Below are 23,788 nucleotides of genomic sequence, written 5' to 3' on the forward strand. Positions count from 1 at the left end.
AGTTATACATGGTGTAGGGAGCACTTTTCTCTTTTAATAGTGTGATAAAATAACAATCTAAATGCAGAACTTAGAAACCAGCCCCTATTGTTCTATTACACACAGTGCGTGCGTACATCATCATTCTGTTTTTCACTTTTTTAGAAAATAAGAAAAACATACACTACTTTCATCTCATTACTCAATTTGGAAATGTTATAAACAAACAGAACTTTAGTGGTAAACGTAGTCCTACAAAATGTAATGAGGATAGTAGAAGGAAAAATAAGACAGTGACTGATTTATTCTTACGTGTATTCTCAATCTGTAGCACAGTTCTTAGTACTGAACAGGCATCCAGGTGACATTCGTGCGTGAATTAATGAATAACGATTAGGAGACACGGTGTTTGAAAAATTAATGTTACATGCTTGACAATTCTAAATCAAATGGATAGCAATTATCTTCATAAAATTACTCCGACTTCCTGAATCTTTTCTTTTCTCCACCATTCTGCAGATGTCAAAAATCTGAAAATGTTACAGTCAGATCCAAAGAGAAGCTAAGTATTTTGCAAAAATAGCAAGGTTTACATAATGCAGAATTATTACACTGATAAATTAGAATGTTTTTCAAAGGTAAGAATCCTTACCAGAAAGCCCTACATCAAGTAATCCAAAGAAGAATTTAGAGGTTATTTTTAAGCAAGTTCTTCCTGGTAGATTTAGTCTTCTGATTAAACAGACAGTTTAGGAACTGAACAATATGCAATTTGCCTCTCACTCTTTCTTCTGTATTTATTGCACAAATAATACAGTAAGTAAGGAATCATATGTCCTAAATATAAGATGAATTCTTCCCACATTTTGGTTAAGGGCACTGCACAAAAAAAGGCAAAATAAAAGTGTTTGGTAATCTGAGTTTTAAAGATGGGCCATTTTTAGGGAGGTGGGATGTAAATAAAACTGGAAGGAGAAAGCAGGTAAACAACCGCAAATGGGTGAGGGAAAAAAAGTTGAGAGAGGGAATAATAGTGTATTTTTCTGAAATTATTGATCAATCTGGATGTGGCAGGAAAAGTCTTATTTGTGTCACTGAGCAATACAAACTGTTACGTTAAATAAGCAAGATGCTACTGCCTCAGCCTGTGCCAAACTATGAATCTCTACATAACTAACTGTAACCTAACCTATAAACAAACAGAAAACTCTCTTAAAAGTATGTTTTTTGTAACTAAAAACTGAGGTCTTACCCGAGCACAAGCCCCTGAACTTCAGCCAACCATAGGCAGCTGACTGATCACACCACATGTACACACCACACATGTCTAGCTGGAGCCAGTCACGCTATGTCTGTACTTGACTTCCTGTTCAGGCTTTGTAAGATCATTACCCACCTAAGCAGAGCTCTTTGAATCTCCTTTAGTTTTGAGTCCTCCTAGATTCATGAATCACTTTTTAATGATTGCTCGAATAATTTTTTTTAAATCTAATGTGTTTAAAGATTTCATTTTAATAAAACAAATTTGTTTTTAATTCTGGTCAAAAAATTATTTTCTTAGGACACTGAAACAACTACAATTCTGACTAGAGAAATTATCCAATAGTGTTTGGAGGGGATAAATCTTCCCATGACTGCCAGGCTCAGTGGCTCACGCCTGTAATTCTACCACTCTGGGAGGCCGAGGTGGGTGGATTTCCTGAGCTCAGACCAGCCTGAGCAAGAGCAAGACCCGGTCTCTAAAAGTAGCCAAGCCTTGTGGTGGGTGCCTATAGTCCCAGCTACTTGGGAGGCTGAGGCAAGAGAATTGCTTAAGCCCAAGAGTTTGAGGTTGCTGTGAGCTATGACACCAAGCACTCTAGTGTGAGAAACCAAGACTCTGTCTCAAAAAAAAAAAAAAAAACCTCCCGTGATTATCCGAGAAAGTGCTTATCCTTGTACCATAAAAGGCAAGTAAAATGTCACTGGAATAGTCTATTTGTGAGGTGATAATGTGTTAGAATGGGTGCAAGTTCATGGAATCAGAAAGAAAATAATAAGTTAGAAAGTTAAAAGAAGAACTAATGGAATGTTGAGATTTGTTTACCAATGTATTTATATAAGACTGGGTTTAGGCCTGATAAACACAATTGGTTACAACATAATTAGAGTTTATACTTGTCAATTTTGAAACAATATTAGAAATTAAAGTGAAAACATTGAGTAGATACTTAAAGAAAAGGATGGACTCTGATCAGACATGGAAAATCTAAAGTCATACACTCAGAGGTATAAACTAAAATTTTCAAATTTTAGTTAAAATTTAGTTACCAATTTTTCCAAGGGTTAAATAAGCAGAAGTCCTCACTCAGGTTGTCATCCCATCAAGAAATATATCAGTTAATGATGTACAGGAACATCTAAATAATGATTCAACAAGGTTGAAGATAAGAAAGATTTGAAAATGAGGGAATAAACATTAGGGTTAAATATGGAGTTCCCGAAAACCGCTGTGGACATAATTTCAGAATGGGAAGGAGAAAAGATGGCAAAGAAATACAGAATAGAGAGAAAAACATTAAAAAAGTAGGAAGGCAATTAGGTAGCAAGATCCCGGAATGTGTGGGAAGGAACAGGAACAAACCTAGGAAGAGATATTTGCCTGGAGGAAAATCCAAATTCCCCTATTGAAAGGTCAGAAATACACAGTCATTTCCTGTAGGGACAGTATTGTGATCAATGACACAAAATACACAACACGAGGAAGGGGCCCAAAGCAAAAGTGGATTCCACACAACCGAAAATGAGATTTGACTCAATAAAGGAAAGTTTGGAGAGCCAGAAAGAGGGACCAAGACCAAAAAATCCTGGGGAAAAAAGAGGAATTAAAAAAAATGGTAATTCAAATAGAAAATAGTGATATAAAAGATGGTAGCTGAGGGGAGGAAAATAGAAAAAGATATTTGATATTTGATATTACTATTGAAAGAATTGAAGTTTTATAGTGTATAAAATTGGATTATCTCACATTACCTGTGGGTATCTGATGCATCAAGGTTATAAGGCAACTTTTTTTTCTTTAAAAAAAAAAAATTACCAAATAAGTTACCAAATAGTTAACAGATCTCAAAGAAAGACAGAAAAATTATTGATTATTACCTTCTTTCCAATATTGAAATTTCGGTATTTTCCTTGGGCTTTTATCAACATTCATCAAAAGTAAAATATTTGGAGGAAATGACAACTAAGTTTTGAAGCTGTGGACTATGAAAGATGCCCCATATTTGAGGATCTTCTTTCCACATAATATATGAGAATATAATTATTTCTGTAAATGTGTATACATTCATTATTATATCTGAAATGTGGAGGAAAATACAAACCTGGTTTTTAAGATAATGTGTAACTAAATGACTGAGTCATTTATGTAAAAATCCATGTTGATTTCTACTTGTAGACATTGCAGACTCTGTCAGGTGTGGTGAACTGTTTCTTAGCTCAAGTTGGTGTCATGGTTCTAAGAATTCGACACTTTCACTGTCAGCTTGCACGCTAATGATCTAGGTAAGTGAATGGGCTTCTCAATATTGAGGTTCCTGAAAGGGAATCTCACTATTTCATTCCCTCCTTTCCTTCAGTGTTGGAGGAAAGTATGCAGACCTTTTGGGAACAGTATTCTCCAAAATCGGATGTGCAGATCCAAACTTAAATTGTTATTTAACTGGCTGCCTAATGGTTCTCTTAATATCAGGGTGAGAAGCTGAGTTACTGAGGGCTGACCTAGTTCCTGGAGCCCACATTTTCACATACTCCACCAAATGTTCCACTTTCCCTGGAGGAACATTCAATGAAGCATAATGAGTTACTTTAGCAGCCAATTTATCATTTTGAATATTCAAAATCCACACTCATTGCACAAATAAAGGAATTAATATTCAATGTGGAAGCCATGTGCATAGAGGCATTTGAGAGCCAGTGAGTGAATACTAGTACATAAAAACAATTTCCCACATATTTTGGTAAAAGCAAGGTATTAGTCCTCTTTTAACAAATGTCTCAACCAGTCTACTTATGTGGGGCTTCCAACTCATACATCTTTAAATTTGAATGCCTTGAGCTTCTAAAGTCCTGTAAGTAAATTATTGCATTTGATTCATATCGTAACCCTTTATAATAGGCAGCTAGGACTGAACTAAATTACAAGTATTCTGATTCTTGGTATAGAATGTGGTACAGTAAGCCTTACCACTGCTTTTCAAATTAATGCCATTTTTCTTGCATCTTTACACTATACATTTTACTATATAGTTTAACACTTTATATTATATAATATGCTGTTTTCTATTATGTACATATACAAAATGATGAGCAGATATAACTTCTAAAAGGATTGCTGTGATTCATTTTGACAATCTTATAAACACAGGAAAATATTTTAACCCGAATAGCTCTGCCTTTTAACAAAATAACAACAGCAATGGCATTAATAACAGTCATTTCCATATTGAAGATTGATAGGAAATCCCACACTATTTGATTTAAAAAAGAGAAAATATTATATCACATGATAAAGTTTCCTTCTGTTGAGACTAGCTTGGGTATTAGCACCTCTGCAAAGCTTTCCAGGACCTCCAAAATCTGAGGTAGATGTTCCTACTCTGTACTTGCTTAATTACCTAGATTCCCCCCCTCAATAGCCCTTCTCCAATTTTTTTTTGGGGGGGGCTGTTTACTTTTTGGTTCCCCACACTAGACCTTTAATGCCCAAAGAGCAAGTTCCTTTACTTGTTTAATTATTTTGTCTTTTGCACCCAACATATACGAAGAACTCACTTTATATTTGCTGGTAAATAAATGAATTGAAGGACTCCAGACTGGGGGATCAGAACCTTCAAATTACCATACATTCCCATTGAAATAGAAAAAATTAAGTTACGTATTTGCCTCATAATTTATGTGTAGTCTGTCCTTTAATTACTTATCTCACTGGGCACAGAAATAAGTATTAATATCACAGCATCATGGAAAAGTAATGTATTAAAATAGTAAATGAAACAATAATGTATTTATGGGATAAACATACTTGCAGAAATGTAATGCAAGTATATTAAGTATTATCCATTATAAAAATATCCAGAAATAGCAGCAAGTAAGAACAAAACTTAGTTCTAGTCGTTTTTTAATTAACTGAGGATTTATAACTATTTACTGGTATTGAGTTGGTTGTCTTTATATTAATTTGATCTTTGAATTGTTTCAGCAATATTTTTATCATTTAAAGTCTCCCATACATTTTGGAAATTTTAGAATTGGATAAATTAAAGAAAATATTGAAAAAATCTAGATTTTCTTGTATGTTAGGATATTGTCAGAGTAATAAAATGGCTATTTTTTCCTAAGGAACTCATTTAATGTGATTCACATTCAGTGTCCTAAGCCGTTGTGTCAATTAAAAGGAACTTGTCATGCTCAAACATAGGAGAAGAGTCTTTCAGAGTCTCTTGTAAGATTTAACACTTAACAAATATCTGAAAACAAAGGATGGGTTCCTCTCATGCATTAATAAAGAAAATTGTATCTTTGAATATAATAAATAGCAACAAACCAAGGAAAGTATGAAGAACAACACAGCATGTTATGCACACGAGTATTCATAAGTTTTCCTACCCTTAGGCTCATATAGCTGATCTTAAATGAAGGGCTTAAGCAGCATGCAGTTTAGATATGAAACAGACCAGAAGGTAGTAACACGTATTCAATGTTTGACGATTTAAGATGTGTTGCGCCCAACCCCATCCAAGGATGCATTGGCATTTTTTTCTAAAACTTAAATTGCATTTTGATTTATAATACTAGTTAACCCCTCTGTCCCTGATTACTCTTAAAGTTAAAATCTGTATGTTCCTTTATATATAAACAATAAAATTAAAAATATAATCGTAAAACTAAATGCATTTTTTAATTATCTGAAAAAATTACACTAGGAATATTAATGCTGGAGTTATTTAGTTAACTAGATAAATTTTAAGCTGTATATAACTCATCTTTGGTGGCAAACCTAATATTTAAACAATTTACATATAAATGCATAATATAACTGGTCGTATCTTAAAAAGTCAAAAGTGGTCTATACAAAGGCATTTGACTTTAATTATTGAAAAGAGTGAATATGTCTGAATTCAGAATAACAAAAATTGGAACCTAGGTTCAAAATCTATATTAGTACTATTACAGCTATTACTATTACTACTATTATTACCAGAACTCTGTACTATAGCCCCAGACATTTACTTTCCTGTTTGTTTTTCTCTAATATTCTAAAAAGTAGATGGTGGGGGCGGTGCCTGTGGCTCAAAGGAGGAGGACGACAGGTCCCATATGCCAGAGGTGGCAGGTTCAACCCAGCCCCGGCCAAAAACTGCAAAAAAAAAAAAAAAAAAAAGGTATATGTGGTATGTCATTGCTAATCCTGTGGTGAGCTGGAAAACTGTGCTAAATGAGTCTGGGAAACAATGTGCTAAATCTCATTTATTGAGATTTTTAAAAATATTTATGTAAAATAACAACTAATACTTTATTTTATTTTATTTGTGCCCTTGGGAATTGAAGAGGAGCTTTTCTTTTTTCAAAGAAGCAAAACTTGGAATTGTAAAGTTAATAATCTGAAGAGTCTTAAAGATAGAAAAAAATTTATAAGATCATATAACAACAAAATTTAAACAAAACCAAAAATAATGAAAGATTCATTTTTATGACCCCAAAAAGCAGTATCAATGTCTAAATTTACAGGTAACAGTATATTGTCAAACTCACTGATATAGTTAAACTATGATATGCGTCATTCTTAGAATGATATGAAGAAATAAATTGAAATTAATGGCATATGACTTTTCATATGTAACTTAATAATAAAAAATTAATTCATTGAAAGTAATACATTTGAAAATTAAATAAGAGAGGATGATGCTATAAAAACTGATTTGGTGGATTTGAAAGATGGCGGCCGAGTAACAGATTCCCTGCAACTGGGAACAGCGAGTCTGGGGAGACAAGACTCCAGGCATCTCTGGCCGGTGGGATCTGCCTATAATCATCCCTTTGAGGATACAGGGAGCCAGCAAGGGACTTCTGGACCCCAAGAGGAGGGCAAAAACAGTGGAAAACTGGCAAGTGGTTGCATGTGTTCGATCGACCTAATCACGCCAGCAACTGTAAGTACAAGCAGTGGTGAGACTGCAAACAGGAAAGGCCTTACCTGTGAACTGTTTCAGTGTTCTTGGACTTGACACTCAGTTGAACTGCCTTGGGGAGAGCTTGAGCAGGAGTGTGGAGAACTTTGGGCATTGTCTGGGGCCCCAGACTCAGCCACTGAGCTGGGCGCAGGAAGCCATTGTGAAAGAACTGCCCTGGCAAGCTCCGCCCTCAGGGTCTCAGAGCAAGGACTGGGTGGGTCAAAGTAACCTACTGACTGAGCAGTCTAAAGGCGGGGACTGAGCTTCCTCACAGTCTTAATCCTTAGGGGCAGTGTGAGATGGTTTTGGCACACTGGAGCCTTTGGCTGTTGCCCTGGGTAGAGTGCCGTGACGTCACAGCTCATAGCAACCTCAAACTCCTGGGCTTGGCACCGCCCAGACCTCCATTAGAGCTGTGCAGTGACCCCCCGACCGGTGACCCACACCCACCGGGCCTCCACATACCCTGACCAGGAACTGCGGGAGCCACGCAACCCTGCGTCCTACCTCCTGTGTCCTCCCGGCTTCCACACTAGCCCATTCATCTGGACAGTGACTCTGGTAGCTGCATGTCCTTTGGAGCCCTCCCTGCCTCTGCACAGAGCTCTTCTCCTGGCCAGAGACTGCTGGAACCTTGGGCTATCTGTGCCAAAGTCACTGGGTGCCTGGCACTCCCAGAACCATGCTCACCACCCCCAGCCCTGTTGCTGGATCCAGGTGTGTCACAAACCGGAGCTGCTTCCACAACCAGAACTCCCTAACTAGAGCAGCCCCAGAGGAACTACACAGGGTCACTCCCTACAAAGATCCAGCAACAATAGGGTGATCCCCCTGGGGTCTAATCTTGGAGAGACACCTCCCCAACTCTGAGGACAGACAGAGGCAACGGTGAAAAACAATCATGAAGCGAAATAAACAGAAAAACTCTGGCAATATGAATAATCAGAGTAGCTCAACTCCCCCAAGGATCAATGGGACAGAAACAGCACAAGACCCCATGCACAAACAAATAGCTGAGATGTCAGAAATTGAATTCAGGATCTGGATAGCAAAAAGATTGAATTAGAATTCCAAAAGTTATCTCAAGAATTCAACGGATTCAAAGACCAAATGACCAAAGATTTCGACACATTGAGACAAGAAGTTGCATCCCTCAAAGATCTGAGAAGCACAGTAGAATCCCTCAGTAACAGAATGGAGCAAGCAGAAGAAAGGATTTCTGACATTGAAGACAAAGCTTTCGAACGCTCCCAAACCCTCAAAGAAGAAGAGAAATGGAGAGCAAAAACAGACCACTCTCTCAGAGAGCTCTCAGATAATTTGAAGAAAACCAATATTCGTCTTATAGGGATCCACGAAAGTGACGAAGTGGCTTCACAAGGCACAGAGTCTCTTCTCCATGAGATTATGAAGGAGAACTTTCCAGACATGCCAAGAGATCCCGAAATTCAGATAGCAGACAGTTTCAGAACTCCAGCATGACTCAACCCAAGTAAGACATCCCCCAGACTCATCATAATCAATTTCACTAAAGTTAACATGAAGGAGAAAATTCTGAAAGCAGCCAAACGAAAGAAAACCATTACCTACAAGGGGAAGAATATCAGAATAACTGCAGATCTCTCTGCTGAAACCTCTCAAGCTAGAAGAGGATGGTCATCAACTTTTAATCTCCTAAAACAAAATAACTTTCAACCCAGGATCCTGTACCCAGCTAAACTGAGCTTCATTTATGACGGAAAAATTAAATACTTCAATGACATTCACATGTTGAAGAAATTTGGCACAACTAAACCAGCTCTCCAGGACATTCTTAGACCTATCCTCCATAAAGACCAGAGTAATTCTCCACCATAAAAGTAAACCCACCCAAAAAATTTTTGATCAAATTCCAAATTCCACAGTCGCAAAAGGATTAAAAATGTCCATCAGTCTCTCAAAAGGCTTATCAATACTCTCAATTAATGTGAATGGTTTAAATTGTCCTCTAAAGAGGCATAGGTAGGCGGACTGGATACAAAAACTCAAGCCAGATATCTGCTGCATCCAAGATTCGCATCTTACATTAAAAGACAGATATAGACTCAAGGTGAAGGGATGGTCATCTATATTCCAGGCAAATGGAAAGCAGAAAAAAGCAGGCCTTGCAATCCTGTTCACAGACGCAATAGGCTTTAAACCAACCAAAATAATTAAGGATAAGGATGGACACTTCATATTTGTTAAAGGTAATACTCAATATGATGAAATCTCAATTATTAATATTTATGCACCCAACCACAACGCACCTCAATTTATAAGAGAAACTCTAACAGACATGAGCAACTTGATTCCCTCCACTTCCATAGTAGTTGGAGATTTTAACACCCCTTTAGCAGTCCTGGATAGATCCTCCAAAAAGAAGCTAAGCAAAGAAATTTTAGGTTTAAACTCAACCATTCAACATCTGGACTTAACAGACATTTACAGAACATTTCATCCCCAAAAAACTGAATACACATTCTTCTCATCAGCCCATGGAACATACTCCAAAATCGACCACATCCTAGGCCACAAATCTAACCTCAGCAAATTTAAGAAAATAGAAATTATTCCTTGCATCTTCTCAGATCATCATGGAATAAAAGTTGAGCTAAATAACAACAGGAACCTGCATACCCATACAAAAACAAGGAAGCTAAACAACTTTATGCTGAAGGATACATGGGTTATAGACGAGATTAAGAAGGAAATCACCATATTTTTGGAACAAAACAGCAATCAAGACATGAATTACCAGAACCTCTGGGATACTGCAAAGGCAGTCCTAAGAGGGAAATTTATAGCACTGCAAGCCTTCCTCAAGAAAATGGAAAGAGAGGAAGTGAATAACTTAATGGAACATCTCAAGCAACTGGAGAAAGAAGAACACTTCAACCCCAAATGCAGCAGAAGAAAAGAAATAACCAAAATCAGAGCAGAATTAAATGAAGTTGAAAACAAAAGAATTATACACGTGATCAATAAATCCAAAAGCTGGTTTTTTGAAAAGATCAATAAAATAGATAAACCTTTGGCCAACCTAACCAGGAAAAAAAGAGTAAAATCTCTAATTTCATCAATCAGAAATGGTAATGATGAAATAACAACAGACCCATCAGAAATTCAAAAAATCCTTAACGAATACTACAAGAAACTCTACTTTCACAAATATGAAAATCTGAAAGAAATCGACCCATACCTGGAAGCATGCCACCTACCAAGACTTAGCCAGAACGAGGTGGAAATGTTGAACAGGCCTATATCAAGTTCTGAAATAGCATCAACTATACAAAATCTCCCTAAAAAGAAAAGCCCAGGACCAGATGGCTTTACATCAGAATTCTACCAAACATTTAAAGAAGAACTAGTACATATACTACTAAACATCTTCCAAAATATAGAAAAAGAAGGAATATTACCCAGCACATTCTATGAAGCAAACATCACCTTGATCCCCAAACCAGGGAAAGACCCAACAAGAAAAGAAAATTATAGACCAATATCACTAATGAATATAGATGCTAAAATACTCAATAAGATCCTAACAAACAGAATCCAACAACCCATCAAAAAATTATACACTATGACCAAGTCGGATTTATCCCAGGGTCTCAAGGCTGGTACAATATACGTAAATCTATAAATGTAATTCAACACATAAACAAACTTAAAAATAAAGACCATATGATTCTTTCAATTGATGCACAAAAAGCTTTTGATAATATCCAGCATCCCTTCATGATCAGAGCACTTAAGATAAGTGGTATAGAAGGGACATTTCTTAAACTAATAGAGGCCATCTACAGCAAAACCACAGGCAATATCGGATTGAATGGAGTCAAATTGAAATCATTTCTACTTAGATCAGGAACCAGGCAAGGTTGCCCATTGTGTCCTTTGCTCTTTAACATTGTAATGGAAGTTTTAGCCATTGCAATTAGGGAAGAAAAGGTGATCAAGGGTATCCACATAGGGTCAGAAGAGATCAAACTTTCACTCTTTGCAGATGATATGATCATATATCTGGAAAACACTAGGGATTATACTACAAAACTTTTAGAAGTGATCAAGGAATATAGCAGTGTCTCAGGTTACAAAATCAACACCCATAAATCTGTAGCCTTTATATATACCAACAATAACCAAGCCGAACAAACAGTCAAGGACTCTATTCCTTTCACAGTAGTGCCAAAGAAGATGAAATATTTGGGAGTATACCTAACAAAGGACGTGAAAGATCTCTACAAAGAGAACTATGAAACTCTAAGAAAAGAAATAGCCGAAGATGTTAACAGATGGAATAACATACCATGCTCATGGCTGGAAAGAATCAACATTGTTAAAATGTCCATACTGCCCAAAGCAATATATAATTTTAATGCAATTCCTATTAAAGCTCCATTGTCATACTTTAAAGATCTTGAAAAAATAATACTTCATTTTATATGGAATCAGAACAAACCTCAAATAGCCAAAACATTACTGAGCAATAAAAACATAGCAGGAGGAATCACGCTACCAGACCTGAGACTGTACTATAAATCCATAGTAATCAAAACAGCATGGTACTGGCACAAAAGCAGAGAAGTAGATGTCTGGAACAGAATAGAGAACCAAGAGATGGATCCAGCTACTTACTGTTATTTGATCTTTGACAAGCCAATTAAAAACATTCAGTGGGGAAAAGATTCCCTTTTTAACATATGGTGCTGAGTAAACTGGCTGGCAACCTGTAGAAGATTGAAACTGGACCCAAACCTTTCACCATTAACTAAGATAGACTCTCACTGATGAAAGATTTAAACTTAAGACATTAAACTTTAAAAATACTTGAAGGAAGTGCAGGGAAAACTCTTGAAGGTATCGGCCTGGGTGAATATTTTATGAGGAGGACTCCCCAGGCAATTGAAGCAGCATCAAAAATACACTACTAGGACCTGATCAAACTAAAAAGCTTCTGCACAGCCAAGAACATAGTGAGTAAAGCAAGCAGACAGCCCTCAGAATGGGAGAAAATATTTGCAGGTTATGCCTCCGATAAAGGTCTAATAACCAGAAACCACAGAGAACTCAAACGTATTAACAAGAAAAGAACACGTGACCCCATGTCAGGGTGGGCAAGGGACTTGAAGAGAAACTTCTCTAAAGAAGACCAATGCAAGATCCACAAACACATGAAAAAAAGCTCATCATCCTTAATCATCAGAGAAATGACAATCAAAACTACTTTGAGATATCACCTAACCCCAGTAAGAGTAGCCCACATAACAAAATCCCAAAACCAGAAATGTTGGCGTGGATGTGGAGGAAAGGGCACACTTCTACACTGCTGGTGGGAATGCCCACTAATACGTTCCTTCTGGAAGGATGTTTGGAGAATACTTAGAGACCAAAAAATAGACCTGCCATTCGATCCTATAATTCCTTTACTAGGTTTATACCCAGAAGACCAAAAGTCACAATATAACAAAGACATCTGTACCAGAATGTTTATTGCAGCTCAATTCATAATTGCTAAGTCATGGAAGAAGCCCAAGTGCCCATTGACCCACGAATGGACTAGCAAATGGTGGTACATGTATACCATGGGATATTATGCAGCCTTAAAGAAAGATGGAGACTTTACCTCTTTCATGTTTACATGGATGGAGCTGGAACATATTCTTCTTAGCAAAGTATCTCAGGAATGGAAGAAAAAGTATCCAATGTACTCAGCCCTACTATGAAGCTAATTTATAGCTTTCATATGAAGACTATAACCCAACTATAGCACAAGACTATGGGGAAAGGGCCAAGGGAAGGGAAGGGAGGGGGGAGGTTTTGGTGGAGGGAGGGTAATGGATGGGGCCACATCTATGGTGCATCTTAGAATGGGTACAGGCGATTGCACTAATATACACAGCTATGATTTAACAATAAAAAGAAAACTGATTTATCACAGATCTGCAGTACATATGTTTTCATACTTTCATCATTTCATCTAGTGGATAAAATCTGATTCAGAGATTTATCAATGTATACATGTAATCACTGATTAAGATGACTTAGTCATTATTGTTACCAATACTTATAATTGGTTATAACTCTTTTCTCTGATGAATTTTCATTATTGCATGTTTCGCAAATATGACTTTGCTACAAGGACTTTTGTACATAAAATATAAAATTTATATTTATAAATATTAATGACTGAAATATCAGAGATACATTTATAAATACCTAAATACAGTGGTTCTCACCTGTGGGTCACAACACACTGGAACTGTATTAAAGGGTCATGACATTAGGAAGGTGAGAACCATTGCCTAAATATAAACTAACTGTAGAAATTAGTCACAATAGAGAGGTTTGTCTTTAAGGACTGAGCCACTTGCTCGAAAAAAAATAGTGTTTAATAGCATGGGTGAACATGACACACCTCATATCATTTATAACAGACTTAAGAAATTCCTGGGCACTGTATTTCAGATTTGGAAAAAAACATACAAACCTTTTTTTTAAGTTCAGTATTGTAAATGAATCCTTCACTGGTGGTATGGTTAGAATGTTTGTGTCCCCTCCAAAATTTATGTTGAAAGTTAATTTTTAATGCAATGGTTTTAAGAAGTGGGGCTTTACCAGGCAATTAGGCCATAAGGGATCTGCCCTCATAAATAGATTAGCACATCATAAAAAAACTATAGGAGAGAACTGCACCCTGGCCGCCCTTCTGTAACGAGAAGACACCGTCCATCCTTTTGGAGGATGCAGTAACAGGGCAACATCTTGGAAGCAGAGAGCAGCCCTCACCAAACCCCGGCCTGGCTGGCGTCTTGATCTTGGATTTCCCAGCCACCAGAACTGCGAAAATTAAATTGCTATCATTTATCAATTCCCCAGTCTGTGGTATTTTATTACAGCAGCACTAATGAACAAAGACAGCTAGGGAAATGAAAACATTTGTTTGGCATTGTCACTGGACTATATCTTCTGCATACATGTGGAGAGAGAGAGAGAGAGAAAGAGAGAGAAGGTTGGTGTTTATTCTTTACCTTAAGTCAAATTGGAAAGCTTCACCAAACTTGGCATATGTCACAAAACTTGGCATATATCCTCTAAAACCGGGGAGGAGGAGGAAGCTGGAAAATTCTAAGCTGAGAAATTGTTGCTTGAAAGGTCCATAGCAACAAAGTAAATATGTAGAAACGGTGTTAACTGGAGCAGTCTGATGAAGCTGAGGCCATACCACACAGCTAGCCACAGCAGGCCTCACACAACCAGGAAATAACAGACAGGTTTCTCTAGAAGAGGGATATCAAAGAATCCCAAATAGAGCCACAGGAGAGAACCAGTGCTGAACATTGGACAGGGAAAAATGGCATCAATGCAGGGTATACTTGAGCCAGTCAGGTAAGCTCCTTTGTCTCTGCTCTGTGCTCTCTCCCTTTGCTCCAGTCCTGGTGGTAAGCAGGGAGCAGAGTAAGAAAAAAGGACAAAAAGCCCACAGGACCTTTCTCCTTGCAGGCTTGCAAGCTCAGGATGCTGACAGGGCCCAAGCTGAGAGAGGGGAGAATTTTTAATAGGAATGTTGGATGCTTTGGTAGTACACTGGATTGGATGTTTTAAATGTTTGGGAAAAAAATTATTTTATTATCTGCGCTAAGCACTAAAGCTGCACAGTCTTTCCCTATTTCAGCCAAGGAGAAGAGAAACACATCTACAGACTGGGTTTGCAGTGGTAATCCTAGAAAGAATAGGGTTACTTTCTGCTGTACTGAACAGAATGTGGTCTGTTGTATTAACTCTTTTCATATTAAAACAGAGCCTGGGCTGCCCTCATCTCTTATGTGTCTTGTTCTAGCCTTCCCTTCACAGACAACCACATTTGGCCATCTATACTTAAATGCCATCATTTCCAAAAAACGCATCTCCAAATTGCAATTCTTTTCTCCCTCCTTGGGTCAGCACAGCTAGAAGTTCACCAGGATTTTCTTTAAACTATTTACCCCCTTCTTTGCTTGCATTTTTCTTTTCACAGCTATGTTTCTCTCTCTATGCACGTTCCCCCAGGATAGAATTTCCATATGCATCTATGCATTCTGTTTCTTTGTTCATGACACCCTCCCTATTTTTGCATAAAAATACATTCTTTCCGTTTTTGTATAAATAATGAATTGAAACAATCAAACTATTGAATAAAACATTTGTTATTTTGAAGGACAAACATGGAAAAATGGCAAAATATAATTATGTTATAGAAATAACTCTTGAGGAAGGTAAAAATAAGGCTGCTAATGTTTGTAATTACTCATTCAAAATTGCTATAAAACTTGAAAATTATAGCAAAACAATAAAAGCTTTTGTAATAAAAAAGAACATTTTTTTCCATAAACAGCTCACGCTAAGAAAATCACCCAAGAAGTGTCAATATTGCATGGGGGTTCAGGGTATAAGCCATAGGGGTCCATGATCTGGGATCAAATCCCACTCCAACCAACTTCTGATTGTGGGGCACTGGCAAATACGTTAACTGCTGTCTTCCTCAGTTTCCCAAATACATCTTTAAACTGTATTAATAATGGTAGCTGGTTTCATAACATTAACAGATGAATCATTACATCGAAAACATTTATAAGAGGGCCTGCAAATAGTAAGCATTAAATATCATGTTTTTAGTGCTGTTTATCTTGTTCATCCCAACACCACATGCACATTATTCAAGAAAAATCTCTGAATTTGATTATAGCATCTCAGTTTGCATTAATCCCTTGAATAAGGTCATGTTTTATAGCCTTTATATGAAGTAGAAAACTCTCATAATCTCTTTCTTAGAGGAAGAATTATTTTGCATCACATATGTGTATATAACACACATGTGTATATGCAAATCCATTTCCGTATTTTAAAATTACAGAAGTAGAAATGCACACTCCTTTTTTAATTTATGTGGCAAAGCAACTCTTTAAGAGAATATTCCCTGAAGTGGTAAATCATTTTACAAGTGATTCCTAACACTTCAAAGTGGAATCTCATGGAATGTTAGACCCAACACATGTTCTCCGTAAAGAGAATTCAAGGATCACATAACTCTGGAAAGCACTGCGTGCAAGATGTTACCCTTCTAAGACTTTACAACGCACTTTCATATCCCAGACTGAAATGCTATGGTAGAGCAACCTATCTGAGTTAACTTGTTACTTCTTAAACGTGTTTGATGACAGAACGTCTCTTTAAGGTTAACGCCCATTAATAAGGAACATAGACTGGGCAAAGTTACCTCTAAAAATGAAAATAATAAACATTCTCTGCTTATCTCTAACAATAACTCCAATAATAATACCCAGAGTTACTTAACAGATGTATATAGAAAACCTATAAAATTCATAATACTTCCATAGAATATTTACAGTTTACAAGCCTCTTACAAGTGTCCTTCAATTTATCCAATGAGATGAGTGTTAGTCAGCAACATAAATAAATTTCATAGACCCTCAAAAGCAATGTGGGTTGGTGAAAAGAACACAAATATTATATCCAAAAAGGTCGAGCCTGGAATCCTGGCTTTGCCGTTTACTATTTTACGTCCTTCATTTTGCTTAGCTTTTTAAAGGCTCAGATTGCTGAGAGGATTAAATGAACCGACATGTGTAAAATACCAAGCATAATACTTTGAACACAATAGGAACTTGCAAATGTGAGCTTTCTTGCCAGTCACTGGGAATGCTAGCAGAGAAACAGATTCTTCTAGTTGTATTAAGTAAATGGCTTTTATTAATTTACCTTAATTTTGAACAGGAACATGGTACTCACTTTGTGTTGTGCCTAGATCTGTCAGTTAAAACAGAGAATGTGATTTTAAAAAAGAAAAGCATACACGCAACAAAATTCAGCTTAGTGAGAAACAGGTACCAAGTATTGCGTGCTGTGGACTATAACGGGGATATATGTTTTAGTATGAGAATTCATGGTGCGGAACACCTCTCCAGCCAGAAGACCAGTAAGAGATGGGATTTTTATGGAAATAAGAACTGGATGATGCAATATAACTAGAAGTTATTCAAAGATAAAATGGAAGCATGAAGATAAGAATTTGAACAAAGCTGCTGGGTGTGGTGGCTCACGCCTCTAATCCCAACACTCTGGGAGGCCGAGGTGGGCGGATGGCCTGAGCTCAAGAGTTTGAGACCAACCTGAGCTAGAGCAAGACCCCATCTGTAAAAATAGCCAGGCATTGTGGCGGTGCCTGTAGTCCCAGCTACTCTGGAGGCTGAGGCAAGAGAATTGCTTGAGCCCAAGAGTCTGAGGTTGCTGTGAACTATGATGCGACAGCACTCTACTGAGGGTGACAAAGTGAGACTCTGTCTCAAAAAAAAAAAAAAAAGAATTTGAACAAAGCAAGAAACTTCTGGAAGACCCAAAAGTATAAGAGAAAATAAGATGACTTTAAACAATTGGATAGAATTTTGGGTGGATAGTGTATAGAGTTGGCAAGCTGTTATGGAGAAACAAAGCCAGAAAACCAATCAGGAAAATCATGGAAACTCTTAAACTCACACTTTATCCAAAGGACAATGTAAAGCTTTGGTAGGTTTAAGTGGAGGCTAAAATAGTCAGATATGTATTCACTGGTGGGAAATATGGGGTGTGAATTCCAGCTAAGTGTACAGCAGTGTGTCAGTGTAGCGTTAAAAGAGACCTGCACTATATAACAGAGGATGTGGAGTCCAAACAGGCAGATAGAAGAGATGGAATTGATAAAACGTGTCTGTGCACAAGGGCAAAAGGAGCACAGTACACTGTACATTCTCTTCTCTGTTGCAAACACCTCGCATCACGGCAACAAAAATATTGCTCACTGCAGTCAGAAAAATTTACAAATCATTTTACAGCAAAAACTGAAAGAATAATCAAGGCACAAAATAAGCCAAAATATATTGTTAACCATAGCTGTAACATTTATTGTATTTATTCCTCATTTCTTGAAATGAAAAGTGATTAAAGTATTTACTTACTGTGTACCCATAATATCATCTAGGGAATTTTTGATAGCAACAGCAACAAATCACACAGGGTCAATGGAAATACATGCTTATGCTAATTAAAAGTACAGTGACGTAGGCATTATTTTGCCAAAAGGATAGTGGATTACTTCATTGTTCATACACATCTGAGCTTCATAAATATCAGCATTCAAGAGGCAGTTTTTGGGGAGAAATAGATTGTATAATTAAGATAAATAGAGAGATGAAAGGCTTAATTTTTCTGAAAGTTGTAGCCTGCATTTCTTTCCTTTTATGTGTTAATAGATTTAAATTTTGCTTCAATAATATACACCAAATAACAACCATTGACTGTCGACATAAGTCAGAAGTGAGCTACACAGTTTGACATTGATTACAATTAATACTAATGTAATGAAGGACCAGATTTAATATTTCCAACCAGAAGAGTGCCTGGTATGTAGCTGATCTTCAATAAATATTATTGAATTTAGGAATGACTGCCTTCTGAAGAAGGCTGATCTGGTAAATAAAGGGTCCTTCAGTCAATTAGATGAGTTTGGATATTAAAAGGAGAGTCCGAGAGTAGAGGCTGGAGAGGCTGAATTGCTTTGAATAACTTAGTGAGAAATCACGCAGTTATTGGGAGGAATCCGAAAGTGAAAGAGTGAGTACAAGCAAGCCACTGGGGAAGAAAGACGGAGAAGTGTCAGAGAGACAACATGTCATGGAAGGGTGCCTGGGCCAGGGTAGGGAGGGTAGCAACCAGAGGATTAAATAGCAGAGATATCCGATATTTAATCTGCACAGGTTCACCTGCCTTGTAATATACTCTCCCTCACATATATCCTGCCGTGCATAGATTTCATTTTTCTAATTCTAGTCTTTTCACAAATGGCTTGAGTAAGTGGATTTTATTAAAGAAAAGTGCTTGCATGGGCTCAGCACCCATAGCACAGTGGTTACGGCACCAGCCACATACACTGAGGCTGGTGGGTTCAGGCCTGGCCCAGGTCCTGCTAAACAACAATGACAAGTGCAACCAAAAAATAGCTGGGCGTTGTGGTGGGTGCCTGTAGTCCCAGCTAGTGGGAGGCCAAGGCAAGAGAATCGCTTAAGCCCTGGAGTTTGAGGTTGCTGTGAGCTGTGATGTGACAGCACTCTACTGAGAGTGACATAGTGAGACTCTGTCTCAAAAAAAAAAAAAAAAAGAAAGAAAGAAAGAAAAAAGAAGTGCTTGCATGAAACAAAAGGGCAACATAAAGAGGATGAAGAAACCAATGTAGGACCTGAACGAATTAAGCAAGACCAGGGCTTACAGTCAGTGCTCATCTTGAGCATATAGACCCTCTGGGACATTTACACAAACATTGGAAGGATTTTTAACTTTCTCCTGGTACAGGTATATTAGAGTCACTTTGTACTACTTTGTAAGACTGATATTTATATTTTCAGAAATTTTAATGAATGATTGATTTCATCTTGGTAGCTTGCAATTAGCCTTGGTGGAAGTACATTTACCATGAAAATTAGTAAATGTTATACTTCACTTCCACATTTTTCCTACCAAGACACTGATTATCAGTACACCATAAAATCACATTCAGCTTTTAGGTATGCAGGAAATAACCCTAAACTAACCAAAACCACAATTTGCCTCTGAAGTCTATATTCTTGAAAAACAAGGAAATGGGTGGGGATGAGGGAGGTGAAGACAGAGAGAATTTAAAGAGTGGGCTCTTGAGGTCCAATATGGCAGCCAATAATCACACTGCACTCTTTAGATACTCATGTAAATAGTTTAAAATTAAATAAAATGGGAAGCTCAGTTCTTCAGTAGCTAACCACACACTTCAAGAGCTAAAAAGCCATGTGTGGTTAATGACTACCATATTCAACAGTGCGGCTATAGAACATTTCTACCGATATAGTGAGGAGTCTAATTAAAAAGTGCTAGAAGACCATCCAATTTGAAGAAATGTTACACTAATTTTCTAGATTTCAGAATCCCCCCTCATTGTGGTAAGTTGTCTGGGGAGGTTGTAAATCCCCCTTTTGGTCTCTTTTGATATTCTTTAAGCAAGAAGTGTGATCATCATTGATAAGACCTTTTTTTATCAACAGACTGTAGGCTGAGCCAGAAACTCACTAAACCCTGACATGTAGTTTTTTGTAACTTTTATGAATTGTTATTTTAAAGTAAAATGTTTGAAAGTTTCAGTAAATCATTATCTTTTTTAAAAAATCCAAAGAAGGAGAAACCATTAAAAAACAAAATAATTCACATCATGTGGCAAAATCAAGAAAAAAAATTTAAAAAGATACTGGGCACGTCAGTAGCTTACTAATTTAGAATTTGACAGCTTTCAGCAGATTAAAATGCAAAAAAAAAAAAAAATTCTAAACTGTTCAGTAATTCTCTGTGAACCAGCATAAAATCAAATATGTTTAGTTGGAGAGGAAAGTGGTGGGAAATGAAAAAGCACATTATATAGAAAATAGCAAGGAAAAAATGGGGGAAAAGCAATATAAGAAATCAAGATACAATACTATTTCTTGATTTAAAAAATAAAAGCCTTCCGAGAGTTTAGAAATTGCACAAGGTGACTCTGTGAAAATGTCACTTACTGGTTTTGTCATATTGTGCTCAACAAATTCCCAGTGTCAAGGGCAATGGCGGCAACAATGTCAATCACATCAGCATCCAGCCTCCCAAGCTGAAGTTTGGACACGCCATCCGGCGATTGCTCCCAAAGCAATTCTCAAAAAAGCTTCAAGTTCAAAGACTTGTATACGTCTGCACTTTCTGGCATCCAATCATCAAATCACCACTCTAATTAGGATTACATCTGAAATCACAACTTGGTGAAGCACCAGAAAATACTGGTTACAAAACATAATTAAAAGAACATTTTTTTTAGAGTATAAAAGTAACTATGACTTAAAATTACTTAGGAACAACTTGAGCACTCAATGTGAAGCTTTAACTCTTTCAGATCGAATCAATGACTTCATATCCTGATAAAAACGAACTCTGAAAGGATAACGAGGTCATGTAGGAAAACATAACAGAAAGAGTGACATTTGATATAGACAGTTGGTGAGTGAATAGAGCTTCCAGAAAGGATTCTTAAATGTGTTTTTCTACATAAAGTTGTCCAAATATTATTGGATTTGAAGATGTACTTGACTATTACGATAACAAATGTGTCAAAAAAACATTGTCATGAATGGGCTTCTTACAAATAGTTATTCAACAATCCCCAAAGTAAATCTTTATCTTTAAGAATAGCTATAGTTAGAGACTCTCCGGAGATGACAAAACCCTCCACACACCTTTAGGCGCCTCTACCAGGTTGAGCCTTGTCCATTATGAAGCATTTGTTAGTAGAGATGCAAGAGGTTACTAGTTGTCCCTAGCATTCAGTCTATTCTTTTCCTCTTTAATCACATATAAGGCACCTTTTCAAAAGCTTTACTACACATCCATCAAGTCTACACAAGTCCTATGATCTTCAAGTTCATTATCTGATAAAAATTAAGGTTAATTGTAGATGACTTTTTTGATTTTGGTGAATTTATGCTGGGTCTTTACTTACAATGATTAGTATTTCTACTAAATAATGCTTTAATCGTTCTTCCTGAAATATTGATCAAGATTAATCACAAGATTGCTAAATCCTTTTTATTCAGAGCTAAGAAAATTCTAGAGACCACTGAAATATCATTAAAACACAGAATTAGTGTTATCATATGTTTTTAAAAAAATATACTCTACAGGATTTAATAGGAATAGGTGAAAGTAGGAATTTTCGCATTGTCCTGATATTTGGAAATTCATTGCTTAAAGGAGTATTTCCATGAATATACATTAAATATTAGTAAGCAGTTGACATTGTTCTAGAGGTCATTTGATACATAGCAAATTTATACACATACATACAAATATTAGCTTTCCTTTAAGTCAGGAAATACTAAATTCTTGACTTTGTATGTTATAGAGGAAAGTTTTGACTGAATAAAAAAAATAGAAAAGTACATATGTGTAATAATAAATAACTCCTAACCAAGACCAAGAACTTGAAAGTGAGAAAATGAAATTTCTATTTTGAAAGCCAAATCTTAAAACACATAATACAAATTAGAAAAAAAAGAATATATATATATAAATATAGTGATTTGTGTTGTACCAAAATTTCTTCCTAAGGATCCTGCTTACAATTAGCAATGCAAAAAAATTGTTTGATTATTGCTGAAAAATGAGTACTCTAGGATAGCATTAGAACTGACATCATTCTTCCTGGTAAATATGTAATGATAATATAATTGTGAATATAATTCTAGTTTTGTATATACTTACACATGGTAATATTAATTTCTATCAAGTTACATGAAATTTTACAATGATAAGAGGTAAAACCAGATAATCATTATATTTAAGCAGTCTTTTCTAATTGCTTTTGTTTTGTTTTATTTTGTTTTGTTTTGTTTTTGAGAGAGTGTCTCACTCTGTTGCCAAGGCTAGATTACAGGGCATTAGGGTAGCTCCCTGTAACCTCAAACTCCTGGGCTCAAGCGATCCTCCTGCCTCAGACTCCCAGGCAGTTGGGACTACAAACATGTGTTACCATGCTCAACTAATAGTTCATTCTTTCAGCAAATATTTATTGAGTTTCTGCCATTCTGGAAATACAATTATTAAAGTCTCAGAGGCTTGCATTTTCGTAGCTTTTAATACTTCTTAGTAATGTAAATGTTTACTGGATATGACAGAACAGTACTTACTACTAAGAAGGAAATCAATTAATGCTTATTGAATGATCACATTAAACTATCCTTATAAACTACTTATTGCTTTCAAATGTAATTTTTCCATGAGACATGATTTGATCTTCACCTTATCAAATGATAAATATATAATAATGGTAAACATATTTACCATGTATTGATTATTTGTAATATGCTACGCACTATGCTAGACAAGCTACGTGTATTTTATTGTTTAGTCTTCCTGACACTCCTATAAGGTTAGAACTGCCAGTGTCTTCCCAGATGAGTAAGCTAGGGCTCATGCACTCAAATTATAGGTCATTAAGCCAAACCTCAAAGTCAGGCAGTCTGAGTCTACAACCCTCAACATAGGTGTATGTAAGGTTAAAACATTGTTCTTTCTTTCCTATAAATTAATTTATATTTATTAGGTGAACACTATATAAAAGAAAGTGTACAAGCCCAATAAGCATACTCAATAATAACTACCACAGTAAATAGATATGTGGTCTCTTTCTGGATTCAAGGGTAGTATAGTTGTGTGCTTAGAAAAGTAGATGATTCCTCACTGATAAATGTATATTAGATACATTTCCACTGAGTGCAAGTTTACTAATTACCTACTGTATGAAATGCATTGCATAAACTGTATAGTTAAAAATAACTATTTGTTAGGTTAGACTAAAAGATTGCTCAACGCACAGACAATAGCAGCCAGTATTTTGGTAGAGTTTCTCAATTCATTGTAGTTTTGTGTGTGCCCAGTAGACACCTTTAAAGCCTGATCAGTAAACTCAAATGCTTTGTTTTTACAAATTCCATAAGCCA

General features: G+C 36.4%; 1 protein-coding gene across 13 annotated transcripts in view; it reads right to left on the reverse strand.

Annotated features, from left to right (window-relative positions):
- TRDN (triadin) overlaps positions 1-23,788 on the reverse strand; it is a 403,216-nt gene that overhangs the window by 184,611 nt on the left and 194,817 nt on the right. The gene's annotated exons all lie outside the window — the stretch shown is intronic.

Source organism: Nycticebus coucang, chromosome 5 (genome assembly GCF_027406575.1).
Source record: "Nycticebus coucang isolate mNycCou1 chromosome 5, mNycCou1.pri, whole genome shotgun sequence".
In the NCBI taxonomy this organism is placed as follows: domain Eukaryota; kingdom Metazoa; phylum Chordata; class Mammalia; order Primates; family Lorisidae; genus Nycticebus; species Nycticebus coucang.